The sequence below is a fragment of the Eupeodes corollae genome, chromosome 1, assembly GCF_945859685.1.
Source record: "Eupeodes corollae chromosome 1, idEupCoro1.1, whole genome shotgun sequence".
In the NCBI taxonomy this organism is placed as follows: domain Eukaryota; kingdom Metazoa; phylum Arthropoda; class Insecta; order Diptera; family Syrphidae; genus Eupeodes; species Eupeodes corollae.
In genome coordinates, this window is record NC_079147.1 from 178,189,995 (window position 1) to 178,204,094 (window position 14,100).

Genomic DNA, 14,100 nt, shown 5'->3' on the forward strand with positions numbered 1-14,100 from the left:
ATTTAAGTCAAAAATCAATTTTTACCAACTTTTATACACTTTTTTTTAGGTTTTTATTTTTTGTAAAAAAATTGTCAATTCGATTTTTCTCAAAATTTGTCCTAATGTTGAAAACAATATTTCTTATAAGAAAAAATTAATAGAAGCTATTATTTCAAAGTTTTTAAAAGATCTTTGAGTCGAAAATCATTTTTTACCAATTTTTGTTAATTTTTTTTCGGTTTTTAATTTTTTGTACAAAAACTGTCATTCGATTTTTTTCAAACTTTAACAGAATATTGACAACAAGATTTTTTGAAAGATAAGAGTAAATTAAAGCCAATATCTCAAAGTATTGAAAAGATGTTTGAGTCGAAAATCAATTTTTATTAACTTATAAACATTTTTTTTTAGGTTTTTATTTTTTGTAAAAAACTGTCAATTCGATTTTAATTCACATTTTTCAAAATGTTGAAAACAATTTTTTTTATAAGATAAAATAAGCTTGAAGCCTAAATTTCAAGTTTTGAAAAGATATTTGCATCGATATTCAATTTTTACGAAGTTTGAGTAATGTTTTTTTTTTAGATTTTTATTTTTTATAAAAAAAACTGTCAATTAGATTTTTCTCAAAATTTTATCAGATGTCAAAAACATTATTCTTCGTTTGCAAAAAATTGTTTTAGAGATGAAATCATATTTTAGTCGTAAAATTTTGGAGGTGACACATTTTTTTTTCAGTTTTATTGATTTATAAAAAAAACCGTTATATTGATTTTTTTCAATAAATATACCTGTTTGGTATCACGTTACGATATATTTTATAAAATTTAATTCAAGTCTCTAGCGTTTTTGGTTCGTAAGATATTTAATGTTAACCAAAATGTTCACCTTTTTTTCAAACTGCCACCCACGCAATTTTCTTGAGAGCCCTTTCTGCATCTTTCTGCCTTATTATCTGTATAACAAAATTCTTGAACTATGGAGGACGAAAAAAACGTCTCGAACGTACGTACACGCGCACGCACAGATATCTTTCTAAAAATCTTTTATTTCGACTCTAGGGACCTTGAAACGTCGAGAAATGTCAAAATTTTCAATTTGACAAATCGGACCCATTACAATAACTTCCTATGGGAAGTTAATAAAACAGAATGTAATATAAAGAATTCAGCGGCTTTTGGCGTATTTTCTTCGAACGCAATTTCTGGGAGTCTATTATTGCTTTCATTTGAAGGCTGCTCATACATACATTGGAGCTGATGCTAAAAGACAAATTATAAAAACAACTGTTTGTAGTTAACCTATTTAATTATTTGGATCAGAAAAGAATCAACAAAACTTACAAATTGGAGAGAGAAAAATCTTTGGTTCTTCAATTTAAAGAAATAGATCCAAGTAGGTACATAATTTCTCTAGAAATTAAAAACAAACAAACTAACTCAAGAAAATAAGTTGGGAACAAATATAATGTAGCACGTACAAATAACAGGTGGCATAATCTCTTCTCACGGCAATTAGAGTTTTGAAGCTTCTATATTAAATAAATATATGTATATCAAACATTCATTATTTTTTCCAATTAGCCAATAGTTTAACAAAAGTGTCACTTTTGCTGCTTTTTGACATAAATATTCTTGAAATGCATGTAACAATCTCAATTCTTTTTTTTTTGTTTATGCGGTCACGATGCGTTGTTGTCTCGACACTTTTTTATTGATTTGATATTTAGACACTGTGGGTCCTTCGAGCAGATTTGAAGATTTCCCACGGGAAACGGGGAACATTTTTTTCCCCCAGAGGTGTTGGTTAAATATGCTTCAAAATATACATTCAAAGATGGTTATTATATATAAAATAATAATTGTATCGGTTGTGAACAACATATGTATGTGATCATAATACTAATTTGAATGCACTGATTTTTTTTAAATTGTTATAAATAAATGATATATTTAACACGAAACTGTTTTTTGTGTACCACCTTTTTTTTAGGGCTATTTACCACCGCTTTGATTTCTCCAAGTCCCATCACTGACTCGGTTTTTACTCATAATAATACTGAGCTAAATATTAAAATCAGTGACAATAATCCAAACCATATTAAACACACATTTTTCTTTCAATATTAAAAAGCTCGTAGGTATGATCATGATTGATAAATAATTCTGAAGAGGCAAATGTCTTTATAATGCTTTTAAACCAACCAAACGCAAAGTAAATTGCGTGATCAACTTGTTGAATAAATAAGCACAAAGAAAGAATTTTAATTTCCAAGCAATACTTTTCTAATAAATTGGAATCAACAACTTTTAGTTAAGAATTTACAGATTTATAATGTCGGGGCGGCGCGAACGCCATCCCCGGCTACCAAAAATTACACGCACGAGTTATTCGCATTAGGAATAATCGCAGAGGTCAACTCAGCCGTAGTGCAATGGCCAAGCCTCGCTCCGGGGGAACCGCCTTCATGATCACGGTAACCCCTACGCCAGGTAAGTATGCTTTACAGTTATCTGTCCTGATGTTTAATAAATTTTTTGACACAAAATAGATGCGAATTATAAAAAAGGGAAATGAAATGATGTTCATTTCTTATTGTTGTTTTCAGTTTGTGATCGTAGATAAAAGAAGATACAACGAAATTTGTGCGTTTTGGTTTATTCGCTTGAAACGATCAGTAATGGAAGTGGAAGGGACAAGAAACAAGATCATGATTCAGTAATGAAGTTCAAGTGAGTGTATTTTGTTTTAAATTTTATATAGAATCGATTAATGTGTGAAGATTTTTAATTTTGTAAAGATGGTAGATCACTTGATTATTCGTATTAACGCACGAAGGTCTACTTATACAAGAGTAGAGTAAGACTGAGGAGATAATAAATATTGATGGAAATTTATGTTTTTAAATTTTAGGTTAGATTTTTAGGAGGAACCAATGTGTGCACATAACGTTCAATTTTCTTTATTTTTTAAAACGATGCACGGCTCTAATGTAGTTTCTTTGGAAGGTACTATGTATTAATATATAAGTTTTTATTTCTACAACCGGAGGCTATCTGTATAGATAAGTCATTTTAGAAGGCGTTATGAATTAGGAATTTTTGAAATCGATTAGTCCATCTTTACCTTCATTATGAAAGTATATGAAGGCATAGTCGATTTAATTTAAATAAAATACATTAATTGAGAAGCAGGTCACTTAACTTCTAATTTAGTTAAAAAATAAACTACAAAATATTGACATACCTATAGATAGGTATGTACCTACATAGGTAAACAAACTTAAAGAAGGTACATAGATTTAATTACTATCCATAGCACGAGTCTTGTTTAAATGTATTTATTTATTTATTCATCAATCAAAGAACAAAGTTCTCTTATAGACTAATAGATAACAATATTTTAATATAACTGCAATTATATATACAAAAAGAGGCTGGGATGCGACCCACACTGATAACTTCCCATCCCGTCTGTCGATTTGTCTTGCTTAAAAGTTTGTCTATATGTACTCGTATCAATTTTTACCAAATTTTTCGTACTATTATTTGGATTTTTATATAAAAATTACTTAATATCGAAAACAATATTTTCTGTGAAATAAAATAAGTTTGCATATTTTTAATATTTAAAAGCTATTTGAGTCGAAAGTAAATTTTTACCAAGTTTTATTTTTTTTGTTTGTTTTTTGAGAGTTTTATTTTTTGTAAAAAAACAGTCATTTAGATTTTTTTTAAAATTTTATCAAATGTTGAAAACAATATTTCTCATATGAAAAAATTAGTTTGAAGCCAATATTTCAAATTTTCGAAAAGATATTTGAGTCGAAAATCATTTTTTACCAACTTTTGTAAATTTTTTTTCGGTTTTTAATTTTTTGTACAAAAACTGTCAATTCCATTTTTTTTTAATTTTACTAAATATTGACAGCAATATTTTTTGAAAGATAAAAGTAAATTAAAAGCAATATCTCAAAGTTTTCAAAAGATATTTGAGTCGAAAATCATTTTTTACCAACTTTTATTAATTTTTTTTTTAGGTTTTTATTTTTTGTAAAGAAACTGTAAATTCGATTTTTCTCAAAATTTTTCCTAATGTTGAAAACAATATTTCTTATAAGATAAAATAAGTTTGAAGCCTGAATTTCAAGTTTTTGAAAGATATTTGAATCGATATTTAATTTTTACCAACTTTGAGTAATGTCTTTTTTTTATTTTTATTTTTTTATGAAAAAAACAGTCAATTCGATTTTTCTCAAAATTTTATCACATGTCACAAACATTATTCTTCGTTGCACACAATTGTTTTGGAGATGAAATCATATTATTTAAGTCGTAAAATTTTGGAGGTGACAAAATTTTGTTTTTTGACTATCATTTTCATTCCGTCTGCGTAAAATGATTCAACTCAATTTAATTTGATTGAACAATTTCAGATTTAAATTGTCAGAATTTGTTGCTTCCTTGGTGAAATTTGAAATTGATTCTTATAAAATATATAAATAAAAGTTTCAAATTGGATAATTTTGAATAAAATTTCTACTTTTCTTGCTTTTTTTTCGAATGTGTCGTAAGCTTTGTCGGTCACAGGAATGTGTTTTTTTAAAAGAATCAAAGTGAACTAAGAAAATTTTCCATTCGTTTGTGTAAGCGTCTGGTAGCTCTTTTCGGAATAAACAAATTTGTTTGAAAACGACTATCACATTTTTTTGTGATAGCTTATTAGGTATCAATTTGACTATCCCCTTATGTAGATCAAATTCGATCATTTTGATTGTCATTTATCAACAATCACCTTAGCCGATTCCACCCCTGGACTGTCTCGATTCTTACAATTGAGTTATAATAGCAAGGGTTCCAAACTGTGTTGCAGTACTCAAGCAAAGGTCGAACGAGAGAAATATTAAGAGTTTTTATGGTATACAAATCTGTAAATTCCTTACTATTTCTTTTTATGAACCCTAACATTTGGTTAGATTTATTTATGATATACTCAATATGAGGAAGAAAAGAAAGCATAGTATCAAAGATAACACCTAAATCTTTCTTTTGTGCTACACGATTCAATATAGAACTATCAATTTGACACTTGTACAAAATTGGGGAAATCGTATGAAAGCAAGACATAACTTTTCATTTTGAAATATTAAGATAAACGGTGATTTTTTAAGAGCTTGAGAACTTTTTAAAAAAAAAAACGCATAAAATTTGCAAAATCTCATCGATTCTTTATTTGAAACGTTTGATTGGTCCATGACATTTACTTTTTGAAGATAATTTCATTTAAATGTTGACCGCGGCTGCGTCTTAGGTGGTCCATTCGGAAAGTCCAATTTTGGGTAACTTTTTCGAGCATTTCGGCCGGAATAGCCCGAATTTCTTCGGAAATGTTGTCTTCCAAAGCTGGAATAGTTGCTGGCTTATTTGTGTAGACTTTAGACTTGACGTAGCCCCACAAAAAATAGTCTAAAGGCGTCAAATCGCATGATCTTGGTGGCCAACTTACCGGTCCATTCCTTGAGATGAATTGTTCTCCGAAGTTTTCCCTCAAAATGGCCATAGAATCGCAAGCTGTGTGGCATGTAGCGCCATCTTGTTGAAACCACATGTCAACTAAGTTCAGTTCTTCCATTTTTGGCAACAAAAAGTTTGTTAGCATTGAACGATAGCGATCGCCATTCACCGTAACGTTGCGTCCAACAGCATCTTTGAAAAAATACGGTCCAATGATTCCACCAGCGTACAAACCACACCAAACAGTGCATTTTTCGGGATGCATGGGCAGTTCTTGAACGGCTTCTGGTTGCTCTTCACTCCAAATGCGGCAATTTTGCTTATTTACGTAGCCATTCAACCAGAAATGAGCCTCATCGCTGAACAAAATTTGTCGATAAAAAAGCGGATTTTCTGCCAACTTTTCTAGGGCCCATTCACTGAAAATTCGACGTTGTGGCAGATCGTTCGGCTTCAGTTCTTGCACGAGCTGTATTTTATACGGTTTTACACCAAGATCTTTGCGTAAAATCTTCCATGTGGTCGAATAACACAAACCCAATTGCTGCGAACGGCGACGAATCGACATTTCACGGTCTTCAGCAACACTCTCAGAAACAGACGCAATATTCTCTTCTGTACGCACTGTACGCATTCGTGTGGTTGGTTTAATGTCCAATAAAGTAAACTGAGTGCGAAACTTGGTCACAATCGCATTCTTTGTTTGCTCACTTGGTCGATTATGTAGACCATAAATCGGACGTAAAGCGCGAAACACATTTCGAACCGAACACTGATTTTGGTAATAAAATTCAATGATTTGCAAGCGTTGCTCGTTAGTAAGTCTATTCATGATGAAATTTCAAAGCATACTGAGCATCTTTCTCTTTGACACCATGTCTGAAATCCCGCGTGATCTGTCAAATACTGATGCATGAAAATCCTAACCTCAAAAAAATCACCCTCTATAATGAGTTCATATTACACCAATCTGACAGTTTATTTAAGTCATCATTTAATAAAACACAATCATCACAACATTTAATGCAACGATATAGTTTAAGATCGTCCGCGAAAAGAAGACACTGAGAATTTTTAAAAATGTTGGGAATATCGTTTACAAAAAGCAAGAACATTAATGGGCCTAAGTGGCTACCCTGAGGGGCACCAGATGGAACCAATATTTGATTAGAGTTATACTCGTCAATCTTAACGACTTGAACTCTCGATAAATGGTTAATATAATTAACATAGTTCCTACTAAAGCAAAAAAGAGCATCTCCATTTCCTATTGGGCCCAAATCGTCTATAAAATATTTTTTTTATGACTGAAAATAACGGCAAGCTAATTTGTTGGTGAAAAATCAAAACCAATTAAATACACACTAAAATCATTTTTAAACTGCATTTGAAAATACAACAAAAAGAGGCTGGGATGCACGCACACTGATATGTTCCTATCACGTCTGTCGACTTTTCTTGATTAAATGGTTTGTATGTTATTGAGTATTGTTAAAAAGTCGTCAATTGAATTGTTCTAAAAAAATTAAGAACTACTAACGATATTTTTTATCTGATGAAATAGTTTTATTTCAAAATCTATTTTTGTTAAAGAGATTCTTAGTCGAAAACCAATTCTTACCACTTTTAGTAGCATTTCTTAAGAGTTTTTTTTTTATAAAATGAAATTAATTTGAAGTCAATATCTTCTATTATTCACGAGATATCATAAACCGTACTATTTTTCCTTACAATTTTTAGTAGATTTTAATTTTTTTATACAAAGTGTTGAATTACCGAATGTTTAAAACAATATTTTCTGTAAGATTAAATTAGTCTGAAACCAATTTTTTTTTTAATTTTTAAAAATTATTTGAGTCGGAAATCAGTTTTTAAAAACTTTTAATATTAATTTTTAGGTTTTTATTTTTTGTAAAAAACTGTTGATTCGATTGTTCTCAAAATTTTACTGAACATTGACAACAATGTATTTTACAACATAAATCAGTTTGAACACAATAGTACTGTTTTGTGTAGGTTTTTATTTTTTGTAAAAGATTTTTATAAAAATTTGACTAAATATAAAAAAAAATATATTTTTATAAAATTAAATTAGATTAAGGCCACATAAGCAATTTTTCGAGAGCCGTTTCTGCGTCTTTCGGCATTATTATCTGTATAACAATATTTATTTGAAGTCGATATCTGTTTTGGCTCTTGAGCTGTGTACATCGAAAAAAACGTAGCGAACGTACCGACGTACAAACGTACGTACACACGCACGCACATCTCTCTTAAAATCTTTTATTTCGACTCTAGGGCCCTTGAAATAAAATGTGAAATTTTCAATTCGACAAATCGGACCGATTACAATAACTTCCGATGGAAAGTTAAAAATTATTGAACACAAAAAAAAAACATTCTAACGATTTTCGAAAAAAAAAAAATAAATCAAGGCTTTTTTGATTAATTAAATAGAATATTATAAGTAGGTACTACTAGCTTTTTACCCGCGGCTTCGCCCGCAGTGGAGCAACTTCATTGGCCATCGGCGCATTGTTGTCTATCGCACTTTTAAAGATTTTTACCAAAACATTGCGACTGTGTAACATTCGTTGAATTTTCAATACCGTTTCTCTTTCTACTCCTTCAATATATTGGCAACGACGATTTACTTTATTTTGTTCATCACCTATAAAGTAGACCTGCAGAAATTTATGCTGATCATCAGCTTCTGGAAATAGTGATCCAATTTGATGATATATCTGTCCTTGTTCAGTAAAAGTTGGTGTAAGCCCGGGCATTTTTATAACTTTATCAACTCCGAAGGATGTCATTTGAAAGCAAGAGTTATACTTTCTTATATTGCTTAGAAATTTCTTTGACTCATTTGTAACATTTAATAATAATGTTTTCAAAGGCTCTTCTGGTTCACCACATAATGGAAGTGAAACTTTACCACCGGAATAGCACATTCCAGCAGTTTCATCTTTCCACTTAAAAGCATCGCAGTATTGACATTTTTTTTTCATTGAGCCAATAACAATCAATGGATTATTATGATATTCAATTGAAGGATCATATTGAAACCCAGTACCATTAAACACAGCATGAAATTTCGGCGGCGCGTGGTCTGCATTATGAATTCTTCTCGCCTGCGATTGTTCTGGTGTTTTTATCGCGCTTCTAGTTGTCTGCAGTGCAGCTTGTCTTTCTAAAAAAACTCGTGCCAAACTCAAAACTCTTTGTCGCTCAGCTTGTTCTTGTATCCTCAGCTCTGCGTGAGCAGAAGTTTCTTGATTTCGTGCGACTTTTGCGGCACGGGCCCGCGATAAATTTTTTGGATAGACCAGATTTCCGCTTCCGAGGCATTTCTTCAAATAAAAGCAGAGTAAGAATTAACATCAGCGAGTAAGATCTAAAATAATAAAGTAACAGCTAACCACAATTACAGATAACCTCAAAAATGTGAATAGTATTATACTGCATGTAACGACAGAAGAAAATAACAATAAATATAGAAAAATTAGAAATAGTTGAAACTATATTCAATTGAATTAGATATTGAATTAGATATTGAGATATTGTCGTCACAGTGGGTTGGTATTACAGTATTCAGGGTTGAAACTTCATTACTATGATGCTAGATGATGCTAGATGGCGTTGAAGTAGCTAAATTTGACGATATTTTGACAAACAATTTTCCTATTTTTCGTAAATTTTTTTAAATTTTTTTTTAATAAAAAGTATCCTTTGTTACTTCTAATACCTTCAAGAGTGTATGTGCAAAGTTTCATGATGATCGGTTAAGTAGTTTTTGCGTGAAAGCGTAACAAACAAATTTACATTCGCATTTATAATATTATAAAGTAAGTACATATTCGTAAAAAGTCTTTGGATACATGAGTAATGTTCGTGCGACCTGGTTGTGCGCTTTATGTATGCATGTGTACATTTGAAATATATTTAAGAAATATGATTTTTTCATAAACTTCAACTTTTAACAAATTGCAGTTAGCAGATCATTGTATGAATACCAATCAAGTTTTGTGGCTGTAATAAATACAGTTAAACGCCGATAAGTGACTTACCTTAGGAATTTATAAAAAAACAAACCGTCATGCCAGAGGTCATGGGTTTAATTCCTACCATCTTAAGTTTTCTTTGGCGAGGGTACTGACTTTGCTATGAATTGACAAACCCCCCAAGAGTAATTCTTGCCATGAAAAGTGCTTTGTCAAATAAGCCTTTCAGATTTGTGTTAAAACTGTAGGTCTCCTATATTCCTGAAAACATTACTCGCACACAGAAAATAGTTGAGAGTTGTAATGTAAGTCGCTAGGCCATAGCTCGCAATGGACTGTTGCGCTACCTATTTTGGAATCTCTACGTTTTTATATGGCAAATGGCCATTGTCATTATCATAATCGGCTCGATAACCGGGATCGGGTCCTGGCTTTATTTAACAAGTCTCTCCATTTATCCCAATCGCAACGCCATCCACCAATTGGGCACCTCAACTCTTAGGGTGTGTTGGTCTAACGTTAACCCATTACATCAAACACGGTCTACCCTGTCGCCTACCATAAACTGAACCATAAAATTTGTTCTCTTCTCTTAACTTTTTTGTCGAAGCAAAATTTACACTAAGTGTTCTTTAACATGCGATAAAACAAATTCTCCTGAAAGTATGCAGCTTTTTAAGAAAAGGAACTTCAAAGCTTGACTTTTCTTCTTTTTGTGTCGAGATAATGATAATATACTTCCTTTTTATACTTTTTGTGTAAATATGACTTCAATTCACCTAACTATATATAACGAAGAGGCTGAATGTTATGTTCCACAAAATAATTGTTTAAACCATCTTAAGGGCGTCCAAAGTGTAGCCTTGAAAAATATCCACATAAAAGTGTAAGGTGTTGAGCCACAAATTTACGCAAAAATTGTTAAGTACGTTTTTATTAGTTTTGACATTTTTGGCTGGGTATCAAAAACGGAAAAAGGATTTTCATTGTTTACAAAAAATAAGTCGTTTTTAAAATATATTACATCGAAACCACCTCATATTTAACCACACTACACAGATTCATAACTCAATAAAATATATCAGAACTCCTCTGAGATGTTTTAATAGATAAGCGTTTGACTAACTAAGTTTGACTTTGATAGGTGTCTGTTTAAATTTATATTCTTCTTATCTTTAGAAAATTTTACTTTCAATTTAAAATAAAACTTTAGTGAGTTTAACATGGACAAAAATTAAAATCAGTTTTGCAAAGCAAATATTAAATACCAGTACAGAATTGTTCAACTAACTGAAAAACCATGTTCCAATATGCAGGAGTGCATCCACATTATTTCGGATCGGGAACATCAGCTTCCTGAAGAATATCTAAACTTAACTAACCTACTTACTTCAAAAGCAATCCATGCTTTATACGCAACTTAAATGTGTTACCTATTTTATCAAAATCATTCAGATTCTTATCCTAAAAATGAAATAGGACTCAAAGGACCCACATCTCTATACCTGTATACCTATTGTATAAACGCGTATAAGAATCAATTTTCTATACCTACATTACATAGGTTAGGTACCTACCAACTCTACTAGAATACTTTAGAATTTCCAACTTTAACTTAACAAAGGTTGGCCACACTTATGGTAGTGACACTTTGTATCCCAATTTTAGCTCTTGTTGCTGTTTACACTGACAGGCTTATCCTTTTGCACACTTATTACATCCTATCCTACCAACAAATGAAAGTACAACAAAAAAAAAACGAAAACGAACTATTTTCAACAATTTTTCTAAATGCTTGAAAAGCAATTTATCCTCAGCGAATCCTATCCCATAAGACTCTATACGTCTGCAGCACCTTCTTGTCCACTTTTATACATTCATGCGATGGCCTTAATCATTCCTCAAACATATACACAACATACACAGTCATACGCATTTACATAGCTATAACCTCTCCTCTTCAAAAACTGGTCCTTATTTCCACTTAAATGTTTCGTTTATTATCCTCTTTCACAGGCAAAATAAGCACCCACTTGTGCTATTTTGCATATAAAGTGAGAGGTGTAACCCTTTTCAAAAAATAGCCGTTGTTATATGTCGAGTGAAAAAAAGGATTGTTTCTTTTTTTATCCTTTTTTTTAAACCTACATATATATAACATACCTTCTGTAAAGAAGGATTTTGGATTTCCTGTTGAGATGGATACAAAAAAAAAACGAGGGAGCTGAATTTTCTCACAGAAAAATATTCTAGGACTCGAAAAATATGCGTCAGCTCCTGGCTTCACGTTTCCGTTTTCGTTTTCTACTGGGTACTTAATTAAAAAACTTTCCATATTTTGGTCCTTCATGTGCTCTGTGTAGAGATGAGAAGAGGTACCAATCTAGTAACTTATATCAAAAATTGGAGAGATCCTTTTTTTTGTTTTCTCATTTCTCAAAAATATGAAAAGGATATGAGTAAAGAAAAAGGAGATCTAGTGTTGCTCAAGAGGGCCTTTGAATTTAGCTTTTTCCTTTATTTTGCAAAATTACCCTCGTTCTTTTTTTGCATTCATTGTCCTGTTGGTTCTCGCTTTCAAATGAATATATGTATATTTACGACGACGACGAGGGAAAGTCAAGCCAACAAAAAAGGATATCTTCCAAAACAAACTGTGTATAGTATATTTATGTGCTTGGGGCCATTGCAGAGACAAGGAAGTTAAACAAAAAAGAAGAAAAAATAACACCAAAAAGAACTAACAAGAGAAATCTGCTTAAATGTGCCAATGGGAATTTTTCTGTTGACGTTATTCGTCCGCCACCCCACCATCAAACTCTTTTCAACCCCCGGCCTGTTTGTTCACTTATCCACATCATATAGAAGAATGAGAGATAGATATAAAGAACATTGACGGAAAAAAGATGGTCCTGGGTAGGGGCTTATGGGCAAAGAAGAACAAAGGATACAGAAATGAATAACAACAAAATCTCTTCAAAGCACTGAAAGTGTTAAAGTGTCCTTCTTTTTGCTCCTTTCGTTTAATATCCCTGCCTGGGAGCGACAAAATACTTTTCTACAAAACTCAAATGTTTATAAAAAAAGGCTGCTCTGGCTCACTTCGAGCAAGAAGAAGGTTAGGGTGGCTGACAAGAAAAAAAAGGCTCGAGAATCTATTTGCTTATATGCGAAATAGATATATAATAAGTGGACTTCTTTATGATGATCGTGTATAGATTAGATATGTATCTATATTTATAGGTGAGACTTAGTTATGATAATTTTTAAAAACGATGAATTATAATTTTTTTGAATTGGATAATTTCATGTTCAAGTAGAATGACGTAAAACTAGCGCAATACAAATCGGCAAATCGACAAATTTTAAATTTTCTTTAGAGAGAGAGAGAAGCCACCTAAGTTAATAGTGTTAAGATCAGACGTTTGACACAGAAACTAACAAAGCACAGCGCAGTACAAGCACTACCGCAGTACACCCCTTGTTGAAGAGCGAGGTCTATTTTACACATCTTGTATTCTAAGGGCCATAGTGTAAACTAGAACCCTTAGAACACCATTTACCAGCGCATACGGTAACCACAGCCACCAAGATACTCTCACTAGGGGGCCTACCTGTAAGACAGGCTGAGCCAAGTTGCCCAGTATCAATGAGACACCAGAACCGACAATACTCAGTGGCCAGTTCTCCCCAAAAATACTCCATTACCAAGATCGGAATCTCAGACTGACATTTCGGTTTGCCTACAAGCTAAGTACACATTAAATGTGAGAAAGTGTGCGTGAAATGATGCAAAAACCAAACACATTCTCACATTTAGTGTTCCGGCCCATCAAAATGCTTCATTACAGTCTGCAGGCACATCTAAATGCTTTATTTTGAATGTTTTATGGCCTCGTTCAAAAACTAAACAATCCTAACCAGAATCTGAAGTGCTGACATGGTCTTAAATAGGAAGATTTGTATAGCTTTTTAATTTCAATCCAAATAAATGTTGTTAATGTATATAAAATAAGATTGACCAAATACGTTTTTAATGATTTATTAGTGCTGGTTTCTATTTACTTAAAATATTTGCGAGCGCAATATGAGCTGCAACTGGTTAAGTATATTTGGAAATGGACAAAAGTGTAACACAATACTTTGTAAAACGACGAAACACAATTTTTCAAGTGTAGTTGGCATAGAGCATTTTTTTGGCGACGTTAGAAGTTCGGGTGAAACAATAGGCGGATGTCTCCATATTTCTTCGTACAGACAATGCTACGAGAAGCATACTTGTGAAGTTCCATTCCCAACTTTAGCTAGTTTAGATTCCTCAATTAAATTAGTATTTTCATCATTTAAGCAGTTCGATAAGACCAAATTTTAGCTTTGTTTGTTGCAGGTATATTCCTGAAAATTTCTTTTTGAGGGACTATGTTAGAGTTAGAATTTCGGTTGTAGTTAGATTTTGAAATACAAATTTGAGTTAACCATGTTTTAAAAATAAGTTGCTTTGTGTACAGCATTTTTAATATATACGTAACTCATTAATTTTGTTATTATTAGCAACACTTTTATTAAACATACCCTTTAAACAATAATAAGTTAACTTGAAC

General features: G+C 31.8%; 1 protein-coding gene and 1 non-coding gene across 3 annotated transcripts in view; both read right to left on the bottom strand.

Moving 5' to 3' along the window:
* The window catches only part of LOC129954197 (uncharacterized), a 339,004-nt gene that overhangs the window by 83,317 nt on the left and 241,587 nt on the right, over positions 1-14,100 (bottom strand). The gene's annotated exons all lie outside the window — the stretch shown is intronic.
* LOC129943588 (U1 spliceosomal RNA) lies at positions 2,320-2,482 on the bottom strand. The gene has a single exon (XR_008781313.1). It is a non-coding gene; the product is annotated as a U1 spliceosomal RNA (small nuclear RNA).